This window comes from Lepisosteus platostomus, chromosome 14, assembly GCF_059453375.1.
Source record: "Lepisosteus platostomus isolate fLepPlt1 chromosome 14, fLepPlt1.hap1, whole genome shotgun sequence".
In the NCBI taxonomy this organism is placed as follows: domain Eukaryota; kingdom Metazoa; phylum Chordata; class Actinopteri; order Semionotiformes; family Lepisosteidae; genus Lepisosteus; species Lepisosteus platostomus.
This window is the reverse complement of record NC_142624.1, coordinates 23,850,273-23,870,369: the sequence shown is the minus strand read 5'-3', so window position 1 is coordinate 23,870,369 and position 20,097 is coordinate 23,850,273. Positions and strand designations below refer to the sequence as shown.

At 37.0% G+C, this 20,097-nt stretch overlaps 1 long non-coding RNA gene across 2 annotated transcripts in view; it reads right to left on the bottom strand.

The window, feature by feature from the left end:
• The window catches only part of LOC148649032 (uncharacterized), a 61,803-nt gene extending 45,550 nt beyond the window's left edge, over positions 1-16,253 (bottom strand). For both annotated transcript variants that reach the window (XR_015926276.1, XR_015926277.1), the window contains exon 1: positions 16,062-16,253. This is a non-coding gene — a long non-coding RNA (uncharacterized LOC148649032). The remainder of the gene's footprint in view (positions 1-16,061) is intronic.
• Positions 16,254-20,097: the final 3,844 nt, after the last annotated feature.

Sequence of the window (20,097 nt, the reverse complement as noted above, 5' to 3'; positions counted from 1 at the left end):
CTGAAGTGAACCAAAAAGAATATTTTCAGTCATCTGCTATCTTAGCTCTGAAGTTAAATAAAACCTGATGTTGCCGATGTGGGACAAGGAAGGAGTAACAGAGGGACAATATTTCACTTTGCTTTGACAACTGGAATAAACTACTGGGAGCTCCTTTCCTTCTCTCATGTTACATTTAAAGAGATTCTTCACATACTTTGGGTTTTCACCATGAAATTCTTCTTATTTAATATGGTGTTTCCTCTTCCCATTTTTTTTGAAATATCTGACTGCTTATGTTGATTTGTGTATTCTATTTTTTGCATTGTGTTTTATGCAATTCTGAATTGATTTGAAATACCTTCTACAGCATGTCTCACGGAATAATGTTATACACATCAGCCTTGTAGGCTACTTTAATATGTGATTATTAATTTATACATGAACTATTTACATATACACACAGCTGTGAAGATACAGTATACGTAGATAATTATATATTAAACCTTTTCGTGAAAATCTTTGTTATATACCTTAATCACCAAAAAAAAAACACAAGTACTAAATACATAAATACTTAATGCAAAGATAATATTAACAGGTACTGTATATATTTGTATGTACTATACAGTATATTCATGTATAACTACGCTTGTCACTTGAGATTTACGGGACAAATTTAGCTGGGAACCTCAAAATCTGAATCAGGAAATGCAAGCCATATTTTCCCTGTGCTTCCCATCATTTAGCACTTCAGAGTTCTTGTGGGGGTTATTTGATGCTGAAATGAGGCAGACCAGGGGGATGGAGAGTTCCCCAGTGGAGACATCATCTGAGAAGGCACAGGCAGTGGGCCCCAAAGCAGTGTTTCATGTTTTCCATGACAACATAAACAACACCCCTAACCTGTGACTCCCTTCCCAGCCCACGCATATACTAAAATCTATCCATGTTTCAAATACAAATTTGATTTATCACTGCTTAGATATTATAAAGATTCAAATGAATCCCACACATGCTAAACACACTCTTGCTCTTAATGCATTTTAGGTCTAATTGTGGTGTTGCCAAACCATATATTACTGTATATCAGTTTTATAGACCTGTGCAGCCTATGATTATCAAAGTTTTTTCTCCATGTTTGTAGTGGTACGTGCACTATACTGTATATGCGTGGAGTTTCACATAGCTTAATACAGCTCTTGGTGGCTTGTTCATTTTACCTTGCAATAAACTATTTAAAGAATACATGCAGTAAACATATCTAAAGCTGTTAGGTAAGGCACCATATTTTTAAAGAATGCAGATAATGAAAATTTCAAGACATCATATTGTAATTTTTAAGGCAAAATCCTGAAAGCAGGAAGGGGAGGGTGTTTTTAAACAATAAGAGAACAGTAGCAAAGATGCAACAGAAAAGATTAATGTTAAAAAATTAGATAAGTGACTAGCCATAGTTCCATATCACATCATATACAGTAGCTCATGTAGCGATAAAGTGTGAGAGTTAGTCATACTTTGGTGTTATAATACTGTATTTCCTTGATACTTGATTCTGAATCACTGACAGCTTAGTGAGAGCATGCAGTCCTAGAACAGGAGGTAACTTTTTTCTGTACAATGAGTGTAACATATTGTCTTTAACTAGATTTCTATGAATTTGTAACCTAGCAAAATTCAACTTTTGTAATTCTAATTAAGTGTATAAATATAGTAACTGATTTTAAAATTTTTTATAATGCATTACATTAATTGTGATGCACAATGTGTAAATGCTATGGAAACTATATACATGACTATATTAATAACATAAACTTTTCGTTCACTCTGTTGGACTGAGGTCTTACTTTTCCTACCACATAGAATACAAAATTTGCCTGATGCATCAGATATTGTACATTGTAAACTCATACATACCCATGAAAATATTCAAAAGACTCATTGATGTCGTAATGCAGACATTGTGTTTCATTCCCTTTGGCATTCCAAGAAGTTACTTTGGAGGGCTCAGATTTTCCTGAAGTAGTAGTAGAGGAGTTTATTGCCATATGCACATGTACATTGGAATATATCTAGACCACATCAAGATGGGACTGAAGTTGTTAAGTGCAGTAAATGATCTTTGAGGTAAGCAAAACGTATTTTATGAGATGCCTCTTTTTCATGGTGAGTGTTTTACAAAGCAATCATAATGTACAGCTATGCAATATGACATAAGAGCCAGAAAAACAAAAATAATAAAACATATTAATAGAATAGAATTAATATAACAGAGTACATAAATGTTCACACTCAACACTGACAGTTTGACAAAGGTAGTCTATAAGATTACTAATTGAAATGTAGAACCTTATCCATCAATCCATTTTCTAACCACGTTATCCAATACAGGGTCATGGGAAGAGTTGGAGCTTATCCCAACAAATAACAGGTACAAGGCTGGATACACCCTGAATGGTGCCAGCCCATTGTAGAGCACAAACATGCAAATACACACACTCACACACAGGCCATTTTCTCGCAGAAGCCAATTAACCTTCTAATATGTTTTTGGATGCAACTGCAGCCACTTCATGGTGTCCTTCCTCCACGGACAGCTGCAACTTGCAGTGGAGAAACTCTTTTGCATCCAGAAAAGTTGGTCTGGTGGTTACATAATGTTTTTTTCTGGCCTCGGATTGAAGTTACCAGAAGGTAACACACATTCAAGATATGGGAACTGAACCTTTACTCTCTTATTACAGGACTCTCACATGTTTAACTTCTATGTGCCAACGAAGCTGGTTACAGCTTTCTTGGGAAGACACATGAACGTGGTATTCCACCCCTGGGATGTGAGGGGGGAGTTTGACATCTGAACTGGAAAGCAGGAGATGTTTTTCTTGGAGGGCTGAAAGCTGCAGACAAGGCTGCCGGAGTAGCTGAGGGAGGACTTGGAAGGACAGGTAACAGAGGAGGAGTTGAGAGCATCACTTTGGACCATGTAAAATGGCAAGGTGCCGGGGAATTCTACACCTGCTTCGAGGACACACTGGCGGCAGTACTCATGGCGGTTGCCCAAGAAATCTTGCATAGGGAAAACTCAGACTATGAGGGAAGGTGGAATTCTGAACTGCAGGAAGGCACAGTATGAAAGATTGACTTAGCATTGGTTGAAAGTATGCAACAAGCAATTCATATGTACATTTTCGGAGTTCAGAAAATGTAATTCAGAGGCTGAGCACTATCACCCAATACATTTGTGAATATTTATAATAAATGACAAATATTAAATATTTGTAAATAGCATGAATTAGGTATTGTGAATTTAGTGTCTAGATGTTTCTGTTACCCAGTATCTAAGAAATAACTGTTTCCTTATATTATAAAGACTAAAAATGAATAATGCTTCTGCTTTTGACATAATGTAGCAAGCCTTGATTATACTAAGGTTTTAATTGGACATTCTTAAGGTAACTACATAGTAAAAGAAATAGATAACTAACAATAAAGGCCCAGAATATAATAGCCAAGCATATATTTTGACAGTTACGTATTGTAATAATTATTCAGATATAAAACCTTAAAGCAGTTGAAATAAAGATAACATAAATCAAAGTTCAAATGCCACATCCTCCTAAATGTCAAAAGAATTGCTGTACCCAGTTGTTAATGACAACATAATGTGTTAATTCTGCTTGGCAAGTATGCATAAAGTGCTATAATAGCACGCTCTTCTTTTATTAATGTCTGGCTGTATCATAAGATAGATGAGTAAGCTAAAAAAGATAAGATTTCATGAAACTCTGGCTATATCAAAGCCTAATTCAAAGCAGTTGCATGTGGGTTTAAGCTGCATGTAATTCATCAATTGTGAAGTGAAGTGGGTGAAGGTGGAGGGGTTTGGAGAGGGGATTGAAGCCAGAGTGCTAATTGGCCTTTAGAAATCACAGCTGGTGTACCTCTATTGAAAGCCATTTGTTTATAAGTAGAAAAGTGGCATACTTTAAGAACCATTGGATAACTAATTTTGATATCAAATATGGTCCACAGATGAATTGGTTCCTGAAACCAATTGCACTTCATGGCATTTTCTATACATTTATTAGCTGAAAGACAATGCCATGGGCAAAGCATTTTACTTTTAGCTATTAATGCTGAAACCATGTAAAGAATATTAATAAATCAGTTTATGACAACTGAAGTAAGTATAGAAAATGGGGGATTCTGCTAAGGTATTGCAAAGCATTATGTTTACCAATTTGACTTTACAAGTACTGTATGTTAGGATCATAGTTTGTCTGCAAAAAAATATATCATGTACAAATTATCCACACAAAGCTATGAAAATTATGATCAAAGCTAATGCCTTCCAGCAGGGGTTATTAGAAATTATGTGTTTTACCCAATAAACGCTGCCTATGTAAGTGTGTGCCTTGCTCCTGTGGGAAGAAATAACTAAAATATTCATGATTTTGAGGTGCTTGTTAATGTATTCTCGCGATATACTGTACTAAAATGTAACACTAGTCAAAAGCACATGAAACTGCATAACTCAGCAGTCTACAGGAATTAAATTGAAGGAAACAACATTCAGAAAATACCTTCTTCCTTGTATCCATTATCCTAATAAGGGTCGTGGCAACCTGGTTGATGCACATAGGGGTAATTTAAAGATAATTATTAACCTAGCCAGCAGGACTTTGGAAACATTTGGAGTTTCAAGGGAAAATCCATGTGAATTTGGCAGAACATACAACATAATCACACAGACTCCACTCCACTCCAAAACTGAACCTAGGATCCAAGAACTGCGAGAGAGCATTGCTACCCATATTGCTGCAAAAATACCTACATACCTGTATAGTGTATTATACTGAGTTCCTGATACAGCTAACATGTCAATACATGTTAATTTTTAGTTTAACATGAATGTTGTTGAGCTGAAACCCTGAATGGCATTTTATGTTGCTCATAGATATTTAGTTGTGATGATCCAAAATGTATTCCAACCACTTCATCCAATACAGGGCCACATTGGAACTAAAGGCTATCCCGGCAAGCAATTGGCACAACTCTCCAAGACAGCTGCCCAGGAATCAAACCCTGGGACCCAGAGCTGCGATGGACCTAGTGCTCCACTCCACTGTGCTGCCCCATGTAGTAACAAACCCCTATTAATAAATTGTAATGTAACAACAGTCACAGCCGTATGTGTGACTCTTGTAATCATAGATGCAAGTCTAAAATCTCTACACAGCCTCATAAAATAGATATTGTGGCTGCAATTATACCACAAACAAAATATGTTGTGTCTGCAGATTCATGGTAACAAGGTCCAAATTCATGGTCCAAATTGATATTGAGAGGGAGCAGTACAGGGTTCAGCATTATAAACAGACTAGTCACATCCAAATTAGTCCCTTACATCCAAAGATACGGCACACTCCCAAAACATGCGTAAGTAGATAACAGGTACAGTACACCCCTGAGAGCATATGTGACAATGTCAAGATTAATCTTTATCTGAAACTGCTACCACATTCTGTGTGCATGTTTGAAATGGATAAGCTGGTGTGTCAAGTTTTTAGAGGAAGAGAAAGCAGTGACCCTGGCTGCACCCCAACCAAGGAACACTTCCAACTTATCTAGTTCTCTATAATAAATGGAGTTTTAAACACAAGTCAGGGCGGAGGTGAAACCCTAATCTCACACACTTCTGCCTACCAGCATATTTATATCACACCGTTTTGTTGACTCGCTTGTACATTTAGTTTTCACATCTTCCACACCAACCTCACCCTAGCAGTAACTTCCTGACTCATCTTTCTTTCATTTAAGGGAAGGGGCTCTGACAGCCATTTACTTATGAGCTGGATGTAATTTTTCTAAGCAAGGTAATAAAGCTCACTGTTTAAACCATTCCTCTTCTTTGTCTTAAGAGTAATCACTCTTATTCAAATACAATTTTGTGAGGAAACTTATTTTGTACAAAAGACTAAAGTCTTTTAGATAATAGACTAGACCCCTTTGTAGTGACCATTAAAAACAATGAGCCTATGACTGAAAATAGAAAGCAAATTCCCACTTTAACCAAGAGGCATGAAAGGCTGAATGGCATTAGATGTAGAAAAATAGGAACACTCCTAATCCTGAAACAGATCTGAAAATATATCATTCTCATCAAAGATGTCAACTCGAATTTCCACATATCTTGTAGACCATGTTCGGTCGATAAAGCCTGTTGACGACATGTCAATAAGTGGAAATTTATTCCACAGAGGTTAAAACATTTAGAAGAAAGCTTAAAAATATGTGAGTGACTTTCCTTTAAGTCCCTTTGCTATTGCAATAATTACAACCATTTAAAGAGGGGAGTCCTACCCCTGCAGAGAGAAAATAAAACATCTTAAACTCCACATAAAGGAGTTCAAGGAGATGACACATGAACAACACATATATACCCATACACTTAAATTGAAGCTGTGTGGTATTTGTTCTCAAGGTTTAACATTGATAAAGAACAGGTCTTGCTAATAGGAATTGTGTTTATGATGATGTGAATTTAGCACTGATTTCTGATCAGATCTTTTAAAAAAATACAGTTTGCAATGAAAAATATACTACTCCATAGTAAAGCTCTGTCTTGATCCCACATTGCTAGAAGCAGCTCATGTTGAATGCCATCTAAGCCATAAGATTTCATCTTCTGCATAGACTGATCACCTGTCTTTATCTCTAGCAATGACAGGAATATCCAAAAGCTTACCATGTTCAGGAGTTAACAAAGGCAATTTCAGTGCGTATAGGAATTTCTTGATCTTGGCCAAATCTGCGCCAGCTCAAGTTGTCTAGAGTTATTTATATATGGCTTGGAGAACATGGAGAACAAATTAACCTGCTCAGGGTTAGAGAGTACAGCATTATTTTTTGGCCTACAACAGAAGCTCGAATTGATTTTATTTTAATGTGACTGGCCTACAGAGGGTGTTCAGCATGTTCCAGCATAAAGCTACATTTGTTTGTGTATTAGGAAATGTTTTGTAATGCTGTTGTGTTTTTTAAAATTCTCAGACTGGCCAGATGTCTATCCTTATTTCCAGAAAATAAAGTTTACAAGCTCAGAATTGTAATTTCCAAATAACCAATATCCATAGTACAATTTTTGTTGAGATTAAGAGTAGAAGATAGTGTAAAGGTACCTAATAAAGAATTTAGTACACTTCCATGAATAGTTGCGGTTAACTGCAGGACAATTGTCGATCCATAAAAATATTTTAAAACCTTCATGGAGATGCTAAATGAACGCTACATTTGAAGTAAGGGTTAAAACACCAGTGTTTTAGGAAAACACTATGAAAGTCTCCTGGAAACAAATCAAATGAGTACATAACTAGTGAACAATCAGATATAAGTGCTCTATTTAGTTAATACTGTATGTCTACATGAGAAAACTGTAAAACATCTATAGACAACACTGAAGACACCTTGTACTGTATATACAAAATAAAACTGGTTTTCCAACTGTAATATTGGTAACCACAGTCAGTATAGCCCTTCTGTCCAGTTCCACAGGAATATTCACATTAACAACTTGGTTATTGACATTGCTTATTATGGGAGAAACCAGGCTTCTCTTTTAGCTATCTTTAATTCACTTGATCAGAATTGTAGATAACCTTTGGAGAGAATGTTTGGTAAACTGTACTGTATGTAAGCAGCCAGTATAATAATTAATAATAATAACTTCTTATACTTAAATAGCGATTTCCTGGATGCTTTACTCAAAATGCTTAATAGGTAATGGGGACTCCCTTCCACCACCACCACCAATGTGCAGCATCATCCAGTGATCATCCAGTACCGGTTACATATGGCAATAAAGTTCAAGTTCAAGTTCAAGTTCAAGTTCAAGTTCATCCTGGATGATGCGATAGGAGCCATAGTGCACCAGTGCACTCACTACACATCAGCTATCAGTGGGAAGGAGATCAGAGTGTTGAAGCCAATTCATCGATGGGGATTACTAGGAGGCTATGACTGGTATTTGGCTAGGATGCCAGGGTAACACCACTACTCTTTTCGAGAAACACCCTGGGATATTTTTTTAATGACCATACAGAGTCAGAACCTCAGTTTTATATCTCATCTGAAGGATGGCACCCTTTTAAAGTATAGCATCCCTATCACTGTACTAGGGCATTAGGACCCACACTGACTGCAAGGTGTGCACCCCCTACTGTCCCCTCTAATACTTCTTCCAGCAGCAACCTCATGCTCACACCTACTTACAGTAGCTTGAGTGAGTTGCAGGGTGATATGGCTGCTGGTAAGTAAAGTGTTGTACGTAAAATGCTGTAGTAGCTATTCTATGTCATTTACCAATCATATCTAATTGACTCATTGTTAGATTCCAAACATCAGTTCCAAACTTCAGTTCGTTGTGGGAAGCAAGGGTGTATGCACTGTATCCTTTTGATATTCTTCTGGAACTACAAAGACAAATACTGAAACCACACAGATGTTATTACTCTGTCATATGAAATGTCATAGACATCGAATGTGTGATATGTTATGTGGAAGAAAACAAAGTGTTATGTTGGTTACTTTTTATGTCACATAGACAGGAAGTCTATATGGACTTTTATTTCCTTAATAAATTAAGAAGATCTTAGAATAAGGTCAGAGTACTGACGATATGCTGACCTGCAAAAATATACATATGTTTGAGTTCACTACCAGCAAAGCAATAGTGTCATAATATTTCTTAGACTGGGCCTCCAAATTTGATGGTTGTTTTTCCAGGCAATTCTCTTCCCCTGAAGTGAAAGATACTACAAACATTATGGTAGGTGGAATGTGTCAAATATTTCATATGGCTTTGTGATATGATGGAAGGAAAAGCAAAAACGTTAAACTTGAAAACTGTGGTTTTGTCCTTCCTTCCTTTTCTTATCTTAATTTTGCACATATCAATAAATTATAATAATAAAATTAACTTTTTCTGCAAAAAAACTACAAACCAATGGATGACAAAGGAAAAGTGCATGACCGTAAAATTCATAATAAAAAGATTAGCGCAGAATACAAATGAATACTGCTTGAAATAATGAATGAAAAAAAAACTCCAAAATACAAAAACACAACAGGAACTACTTTGTTTCCCATTCAGAGGACCATGCATTGTGCACCAGGAACAATGAGAAAGTTTCCTAAGGAAAGAAAGCAGAATGGTTCAAAATGGCAAATATTCTACTTTTTTCCCCTCCTTCCAAAAGACCTCTATTTCATAACACTATGTGGGTCTCAAAGTGACATTGCTTCAGATTTCCAGTAGTTGGGGATCCATTGAGGGCCACAATGAAGAATGTTATTTTATTGTTTTTTTGTGTATTTTTAATATAATCTGGATTTTGGATTAGGCATGATGTTAAGAAGATGAACGTTAAATTTACTTTTCATATTTAATACACTATAATATTTATAGGATTACTGTTAGTGTAGAGTTGACTTAAATTGTCCTAGTTCTTTGGAATGTACAGTATTTAAGGAGGAAAAAAAACATGTTAAATACTGGTAAAGTGAAATAAAAAAGATTTAAAAAAATCTTTGATCAAAAAGGGTGACAGGAAAAATATGGGTTTCAATCAAAAACTAAAAATTAAAACAGAGAGGAAGAATATTTATTTTAAAAATAACTTATCAAGTGCAGATTCATACAGTATACAATAAGAATATACCAATAAATTAAAAATAAAGTATTAGTCTAATATCTATCAAAATGTAAAAAAATAATCAAATTGTTACTTTTTATTTTAGTAAGATTTGAATATTTTAAATTATAAAAAGCTGTGAAATGTAAGTCACCGACATGTACATGTATATAAAGTTTAATAGATGGGTTTTAATTGCTTTTGAAAGGAAATGACCTTTGTTTAGGTTCCCTGCTAAACTTCCTGTAGAATTCCAACTATGTAAACTTTCTCATCAGCTCCATTATGCTCTCAGCCCATAGAAATTGTTTTCAGTAGGAAATCTCTGATGACTTAATTTAATTTTAAGGTTAATGGGTCTTTTTACTTTGCCTTAGGGAAAATATATCTGCCATAAACATATAAAGACTATTGCTCCTAAAACACTGCTCACAGAAAGACATTTGACATACCTTTGTCTTCTTTTACATTGTAATTTGTAATCCTGCTCTCTTGTGCATTTATTTCAAAAGAAAATTATTGTTTGTTGTAGGAGCAGTTACAAGCAATTTTAATGCCTATCTGCTGCATCTGTATGTTACAAGCCCACGCCAACCACTGTTACAGAAACATTTTCCCGTGTTAAATGATCCAAAGCCTATGTATTTCTGCAGCTCTTCTAAAGATTAATGTGGTGTATGCATACTACAGCAAAGTATTGTAAAGACATGATTATTGTTTGTAGGTTATGTGATTTAGAGATGTCTATACAGCTCCTAAAGCTTAAAGGTACAACTGTGTAACTGTTATTTCTTCAAACCCTGAGCAACAGCTGCAGCACATTTACTAGAAGGAAGGACGAATTTCAAAAAGAACATGGATCAAAATTTACACTGTTGCACGGGTCAGAAAGTCATTGCTTAATTGTAGCCTTTCAAGTATTGTAAATATAATATAAATCATGAAATATTCAATTCATGTTCGTTACTGAGTTGTTAGTGTTTTGCTAGAAAGAAGTGGAAAAGGTTTTATTTTGTTCATTGATTCATGAAGCAGTGTTGCAACATTTCCATTACTAATGAACTTGTGAGCTTATACCTTTGTAGTTAGCAGTAGTTTGGATAACCCTTAGTTAAGGCAGAATAAAGGCATTATTTGCATTAGTTTGCTTTTTTGGCTTAACTCAGCTGGTTGAGTAAACAACAACCTGGCCTTGAAAAGGAAGCTGTTTGATCCCCCAAAGAGCGAATGGACACCATTATGCTGAAGCAAGATTCTTACAGTAAGTCACGAAGTTTAAACAACAGTATAAAAAGGATATAATAAATAGGGAAAGCAAAGAAAAGGGAATATCTATCCATCCATTTACCACTTAATCCAATTCAGGGTCATGGGGTGGTGGTGGTGGGGGGGGGGGGGGGTATATCCTGGCAAGCAAGAAGCACAAGGCAGGATGAACCCAGTTCCCCAGTACTTCAGGTCAGTGATACTAACCACTGCTCTACTGTGCCATTTGAAACAGGAATGCAAAAGGAAGCCTTAGCAACTTTTATCAGCCAACCAATGAGAGAAGAGAGTTTGGGGTGTGATGCTCTGAAGAGTATTGTTTTCAGCAAGGGTGATAAAAGAGTTAATGTAATGTAATAAATTATGAATGAGCTGGTGTGAGCACTGCACCACTTCTGGAGCTTGGATCCGTGCAAAAACACCCTCAAGAAGCAGCTTACAAATTGCTAAACTCCCATGAGGAAAAAAGAAGGGGAAATGAAAATATTTTGAGAAGTCAAGGGGCTGCAAACCATTTCCACTATAAGCAGGAACACCGAAGAGTGAACACGTGTGCCAGTTCCACAGGGAAGAACGTAGGGAGCTGATAAAACACTATGGATGACAGTGGGGTGTGTGAGAGGCACCCATCACTGCCACAGGCATGATATGCACGATCAAGGACTGCAGTGCAGGCACCAGGGGTGGCGAGGGTTGTGAATGAGGCAGTCAGACCCAAGATGGGCTGAGCTGAAAGACCGCATGGAGATGAAGCAGTCATTCATGGGTGGCTCCTGACACCCATGTTCAAAAAACAAATGAGCTGCACAGCACTGGGGGGAGGAAAAACCTCATTTAACTGAAGGGAAACCTCCGGGAGTCCACAGCTGAGAGCTACCCCCTCCTCCAGGGTAAAAACCTTTATTGGGTAGAGAAGGTGGGGGCTAGGCGGGGCTCCGGGGATCAAGACAAAAAACGTATAAAAGCACACATAACAAAAATAAACCTGGGAGACCAGGGCGACAAACCAGACACAACAGATAGAATCCAGGAGTCCAGGGAAACAGGGGTCAGGGAGACCAGAGAACACATAAACCAGGAAGTGAGAAACCAAAACACCAAGAAAAAAAAACAAAGTAACAACAAAAAACTCAGGAACAAAAAAATAGAAACCCACCGCACACAGGGCAAAAAACATGTTCAACATTCTGTCACGGATGCCGGGAGTGACTTTCCGTGGAAAGCCATGTATTTGTACACGGATGTCGGAAAGGCATACCACTGAATGACCCGCTCACAGGCACGGAACTCGGGAGGTGGCATCCCGTGATTAGAATTGGAGGACTGAAAAAAAAGACCCAGAGCAATGCAGAAAACAAAAAGTACCGCTCGCAGGGTCAAAGAATGGCTCAGCATTCTGTCATTCTGAGGCATGCCGAGGAATGGAAGGAGAGCAAAAAAACCCTATGTGTGGTGGCAAAACGGGGGTTAGCCCGGGCTCAGCAGGTCAGACAATGTTGGATAGAAACCTATGCCCTTGAGCCGCGGAAGAGATGATCTGGTGCTAGGCGAGTCTCAAGACATCTAAACCCTCAATGCTGAGCGAGGAAGAAAGGGTGACCCGGAAATAGATAGCCCCAAACAAAGACACACCAGAAGGACAAGCAAAGCACAGGGAAACTAGGAACAGGACAGAGTAGGAGTGCCCTCTAGCTGTAGAGGGCGTGACAGTCATCCTTGGATGGGCCAACTTCTGTGGGACACAGGATGAGGGAGGGGAAAGAGATGAAACATAGAATTTACTGGGGCTGAAGATGCTGTGCGCTGGATGGTCAATGATCAAAAATGGGATGAAAAGAGAAAAAAACAGAACGGAAAAGCAGACCACGGAAGGGTAAGGGGGAACTGACTGGTGGTGTGAATGCACTGGAGGTCAGGTGGTATGATGACTCCAGTAATCGGGTCGTTTTCTGTGGTGTGTGAAAAGTTCAGACTTGCATTCTTTGAAATGTCTTCAGTGTTGCATCTTTTCTCCAACTACAAAAACAGCTGGAGACAGCTACAGTACTATGAACACATTGTGACCGCTGGTCAAGTTGTGAGCAGACTGCTGTGGCTAAAATAGTAGGAAGTTGGCACGACATGACCATCCACTGGGAAACTTGCCTGTGAGTTAGGAGATTTAGAGGGGAGGAAGCTGAGCACTGGCATCAGCTACTGTAGGGAGCAAACAAAAGGTGCAGATGTCAGAGAGAAATGAATGAGACTGGGCAGGGGCAACAAAGGACAGGAATTGGTGTTCTGGGGAACTTTGAATTCAGATTGAAGAAAGGAGCCATGGAATTTATTACTGTAAGGTCTGCCTTTTATGAACAATCATGCAAAAATAAAATGTGCAACAGGACAAGCTAGATTTGTGATATATATACATGGGTAGGCAGAATTGGTTGGCATTAGTGTTTGATCTCCTCCCGCATTTTCTTATAAAGCTCTATTTCTTATGATTAGCCATAAAAATATGTTTCTTTAAATCGAGTTAAATTATTGTCCATGCAATTATTTCTCAACTTCATGTCTTCTGATGTCATTTTTCTGAAGGTTTGATATATTTACTGTAGGTATGTATATTTTTGATTGAATTTGCAAGAAGAAAATATAAATGTCAGGATTATTTTTTTATTAGATTTTAGCATACAATTGCTACAAGACAGATGATCCTAAGTGATACTACATTATTGTGGTTCTCAAGGCACAGAAATGGAGCTGTGAACCCCTGAGAACTTCCTGTGTGGTTATACCAATGACTAGCGAATGTGAGGCACAGCTGGTGATTCAGTTTGTATTTTACTTTTGACTAAATTTGTGATTTAACAGTAGAATGTTGGACAGTTTGTAATACAAAAGTGCCTGCTACTGTACTCTGCAGAACTGTTTAAGCAACTCAGTTTAAGAAGCACTTTAGCACAAGTAAAATTGTCCAAGAAAATGAATAATGTTGACATTGGGTGTATAGATGATTGGGAATTACTGTATGTCCATGTAAAATCAAATAAACTACAGTTTATTCTTAGGTGAATATATGATCAGAACAACAGATGTAATGATATTATTTTTTATGTTATTTAATATTTAGATTTAAAGATGTTTGTGTGTAAATATTGAGTTTGTGCTTTAAAAAGGTGATTATTTTAAGGAAAATATTTTAACTTGCCACTGGATCAAACATTTGTCGTATAAACTTTGGAAAGATAAGCTAAGAGACAAAATACGCAGAATTTGCTATGTTTCTCTTCGCCTTCCATTTCTTTTCATTTACAGGATACTAAGTTTCTTTTTTGGTTCTTTTCTACAAATAGAATGATTACTTATTAAATTGTTTAATACTTTAATAACTAGCTTTTGAGGAAAATACATGCAAAGTAGTTGGTAGTTTTCAAGCAGTGTGCACTCTCTGTTTGAAGCTGTTATAATTAAAAAGGCAGGCTGTGTACAAAAGGAAACCTTCTGTGATGTGTGTGGAGCATGGAAGGGCACCCATGGCTTAGTCATCTAATGTAGCCCAGTGGTTGACTTTCACATTCTTCTTTCCACCACTGTCACTGACTTAATTATTACCAAGTTTTCAGTCTGCCTAATGTGGAACTTCACACCACTAATAAAATTCACACATAGAACGCCCTCTGTGCCGACAAAGCACAGAGGGGAAAATTCTTCAGATAAAATGCAAATCTTTCATCTTCAAAGGCAATTTCTAATTTAGCAGCACAATGCTAATGTTCATTTACACGTCTGACGGGCCATATTTAAGATACCATTTTCACCTTTTTAAAGGAAGTTCCACAGCACCAGTGCTGTGCTGACAAAAAAGGTGGTAAAATTAGGAATGGTCAAAATATGTGAGTGTTGAGAGCAAATTTAAAAAATTGCAAAAATGATGCCAGACCCTCATCTCTAGTTCCAGCCCCCCACCAGAAAGGTGTCAAGATTTTCACTTCATCTTCTCAGTTCAGGCACTTTGGCACTTTCTACATAATTTTTATTTCAATGCTTGCCTTTCCTATCACTTTATTTTCACAACAAGGTGTTAAAGTTCCCACAGTCACTTCAAGACAGATTACTACTAACTGAAACCCATCACAGAGTGAAATACATTCTCAGGTGGTAATTAATGTACAAAAGTAGTTATTTATATTGTAAACTGATGACACATTCTGTCAGTTATTGCTCTTGCTTAGCTATGAGAACCATTACTGTGGGGAAAAATAGCACGATATATTTACATGAACACTTTCCAATGTAGAATATGCTATTGCTTTGCTTTTAATCATAGAAATCTATTAAGAAACTTGTATGTTGTCACTATGAAGACACTGTTAACATTTTACATGGTCAAATTTGAATGCCTGGGCTAATGTTACAAAAAAAAATTAATTAAAAAGTGCATTGTTTGAGATAAACACTGTAAAATGGGACCTTTCTTTCAACTTATCTTTTAACTTTTTATTTATACACTTTAGAAAGCATTTTTGGCGGATGTTTTGGTTTGTAGCTAGAGTACATGACTTAGCTTTTTAACTGAAATGGCATTTTGTGTTTATATGTGTACAGTTTCATCCAAGAATATTCACCCTCTTTCAATGATTTTATATTTTGTTAAATTAGAAATTATGTATACAAAATTTTAAAGTGATCAAATATTTTAAAATTTGAATGCTTAGTCTGTCAGATTACACTGGTTGAAATAAGTTAAATGTCAGCAAAACTGCAAACACAATGAACATAAAAAAACAAAACTATGTGGATAGCATAAGTATTTACCCCCCTTCACTTTGCAAAACCTAAATGAGTTCAAGTTCAAAAAATAACTTTGACAAGTAACGTAATTAGTTGAGTGGCCTCTGTGTACAGTTCACATGATTTTACAATAAATGCACCTACAGTATCTCTGTAAGCTACCTCAGTCAGGTAGTGCAGTGAATTTCAAGCAAAGATTCAACCATGAAAACTAAGGAAATTTCAAAACAGCTTTGGGATAAAGTTGTAGTAAGGCACAGGTCAGGAGGAGGGTATAAAAATTCAAAGACACTGAATATCCCTTTGAGCATGGAGAAGTAGATCATTAACAACATACAGTAGATCACCTACCCACACAATGCCTACTGTATATCAGTTGTTCCTCCAAACTGATGACCCAGGCAAGGAAGAAACTGGTTAGGGAGGAAAATGATCTGCAAAGCTAACCTGTATGTACTGGGAAAAAAAAAAACATTTCAAATGCTGCATGGAGTTTGGAACAAAGCACATGAGTGAGATTGCAAACATGTGACACAAGGTTGTGTGGTGACAAAACAGAACTGGAAATTTCTGGTCTAAATGCAAAGCATCTGGAATAAACTCACAACAGTGCATCACTCAGTCCACACCACCCCCTACTATCAAGCAGAATGGTAAAGGTATTATGATATAGTTCTCCTTTTCATCAATGAGGCCAGTGAAGCTTGTCAATTTACTTTTCAGTAGTTAGTGCCCTTCTGTCCCTAAGCTCTAAATTTTCAGCCCTTGATGCCAGAATATCAAGTGATATCACTGCAGTTCTTCAAATCTCAGATTCAGGTGATGATATCTGAAAAATAAATGATGGGCTAGGTTATAGCATGTTTGGGGGAAAAAAGTTCAATTTCCTTGTTTCCAACGGAAATGGTTCAGTGATAATACTTAATGTTAAAGTGGAAATATGTGCTAGAGGTTTGAGCTGAGATACTCTGGATATCAATCTGGGCGCTCTTTAAATGACTGAATCTGTCATTCAGAGCTGGGCTGCAGGCTGTTACTTGTCAGACTGGATTTGCTTACAAGTTGTCTTTATCTCTAGATGTGATGCAGACATCCCAAGCCATCTTGGCATGGACAGATGTGTATTCTCAACAGTAACAATACTGTTATTCATATTTAACAATGTTCAACTATGTGTATATCAAGAGAACATTATTCACAAGAATGACAGGAACAGCAACATCTCTAATAATCAGAAAAACGCTCTATGTATTCTGATAATGTAGAAGTGTGGTTTAATGTTTCTCCATTATCAGAATGTGTCATTATTCATTTCCTATACTATTTGTAATAGGTTTTAGGAGCTGTATTTCCTCTCAAAACGTTAAGTGGATATAAAAGATTCCAAAATTATAAACATTTATGCTCAATCATAATTCATAATTTGCATAGAGCAATAAAAAGCCTTTTATAAAGACTAGAAATTCAAGGATATGACTATCATAGTAAAAACAGGACAAAGAATAGATTCCTTCTAGATGTTTGATTAGGAAAATACATAAAAACTAAGTCTAATAAATTAATTATATCAAATATGCTACATTTTAGGACATTAACCATTGCAGTTAAAATGGATAATTAGTAATACTGGGCACACAAGGCCATTTACAGCCTTAGGAAACAGGCCAGAGGCAGTATAGTTCCTTTTTGCATTTATGCAATGTCGTATGATTTTCATCAGTCAATAAACCTTCAAAACAACACAGCACATTAGTGACAGAGTCACAGACTCATTTACAGTACATGCTTTGATTTTTCAAATCAATGTTTTGGGCTTTTTCTGAGTCTGGCTGTATCCCCTGACCATCTTCCAATAACAACCTTTCAACCCTTGCTTACTGATTCCGTAGAATAAATTTGACAAGCAAAAGAAGATCCCCTTTTAGCTTCAAAATGTATATTTGACAAAATGTATTATTTACTGTCTCTGGGTTTCTTAAATACAGACAAGTCATTTATGAGTGGAAGACTTTCCTCCCAATATTTTGCTGTCTTTTCTTTTCCCACTACCCAAACACATCACTTGAGGTTAAATGGTTTTACGTAGTTTTAAAATGAGTCATGTTTACTGATTTGGATATTATAGATTTCCTACACAGGTTTTGTCCCTGAACTCTACAAGTGATATATCGATGACTGCATCTTAGCTGCTACATGCTCTAATGACCAGCTTGAACACTTCCTGCATCAATTTACTAACTCTCACACCGCTATCTCCTGCACAGCTCTTTTCACTCCACACACACCAAAAACTCCCTCCCTTTTTCACACTTCCTCTGGCTACTTCGACTCTGTGGTGACGACATGGATTCCAGAACCAAGAACTCAAATGCATTCTTTTTCCATCAACAGAAGATACCCCACCCATGCTATCAAAAGGACCCTAACCTGGGCCAAAACCGGCCCTTGGATCATCAACTCGACCAGGAACTCCCCTTCTCACAACCAAATTCCTTTGGCTCTTCCCTACCACTCTAACACACTTTCTACCACCAGGACCATTATTAAAAACTATTCCATTTTACAGGGCAATCTCTCCATCTGTTCCCTTTTTTCTGACTGCCCAATCATCTCTTACCGCTGACCACCCAATCTATTTAAACTTCTTATTCAGAGCTCCCTTGACCTCACTTGGAAATCATCCCCACCAGGCACCTTACCCTGCAACAGAACTCACTGCAAATACATATCTAACAACACACTCATTCAGGGCCCCTCAGGTCAATTCCAGATCACCCAAACGACATCCTGTACCTCCAGCAACCTCATTTACTGTATCTCTTGCAAAAAAATGCCCAGCTATCTACACTGGGGAAACCGGAAGGAGACTAGGAGACAGCTTCAGAGAACATGTTAGGGCTTTGAAAATTAAAGATTTCTCCAAGCCCATAGTTTCTTATTTCACCTCAGATGGCCATGATCAGATTGATCTGTCTGTCTCTGTTCTCAAAGAAGAGTTTCTCAACTCCTATAGCAGAAAGACTACAGAAACGAAACTCATCCTGAAACTAGGTTCACACCTTCCCCCTTCTCTCAATGACTGACTTATTTTTGTGTAATCTTCTCTATTGTCATGCCGGTTTTGACTTCACACCTTTCTTCACCCCTCTCCACTTTGCACTTCCTGAGTGGCCTCCTCCCCCCCCCCCCCCCCTCACCCATCTTTTGTTCTTATGTGCTATTTGTGTTTTCTCTCTTCTCTTTTCAGCATGGAATAAACCTACAGTATTACTTGTTCCTTTGCAGGCTATGCATGCTGACGCAGCTACCCACTTGAACTAATTATAGATATTTATTCATAGATAATAATTTGCTGCTGCCCATGTCACTAATATGCAGATAACAAAGACAAAAAAGGATCTGGCACTCATTTAGTAATGTTAGTCTCCAGTAAAATGATAATGCAATTCTTATAGGACATTCTTGCAGAAGTTGAAGTTTACATTTTTCTAATTTATGCTCCTTATTTATCTTTTATTATTACTTTTTCTAATCAAAGTGCTGTGTCCATTTTAAAATATTGCCATTTTTTAGTTTTCATTCTTTCCTCTGATATGGGTTTATCAATGTGTTTTTTTTCTGTTACTTGTTTCCTATATACTAGGAAACAAGGTCTGAGGCTAATCGTTGGTGTGTCATAACATGGTGTTTTATGATATAGGGGTGTTAACCCAATGATCAACCTCCTTTGTCTGACACATCACTAAAGACCTGTCTGGCTTGGGTGTCCCTGCCAGGAGCTTTAGCTAAAAGTCTCTTTAGTTTAGATCTTTTGAGCACGCAAGTCTCCTCACAACGACAAGGTGATGATACCTTCGAGGGGGAGGGAACAAGATCCACTTTTAAAAATTTAAACTCACAAATTATCAATACCAACTAATACAAACAACAATAAAACAAATAGCCAAAGTATTTGTAAGCCATTTTCTTATTGCTGATATAGCTGATATAGCATTTTTTAAATTAATTTATGTTTAATTGAATGACATTGCCTTTAAATGACATGGAAATTTAAAATAATTAAAGGGATGGAGTTTTATTGACCATTTTTATTTTTCCATAAGTTATTTTATGTATTTCTATATTTACATTTTATTTCCTTGCTTTTTACATTTAGATGTACTTCATTTTTTACAAGATAATTTTTTCTGTTACTGTACATGCTGTTTATGTACTGTCCTGGGAGTTGACCACCTCAAGCTTGACTGTAGTCTTATAGACAAGTCAGCAAGTCCAAGTTGAGCAGAGTCACACATCAGCACAGTTAAAGCAGTCTGAGTCATATGCACCAGTCCTAGATATAGTATGTGCATTAAAATAATTATCCCAATTAATTATCCCAATTTCA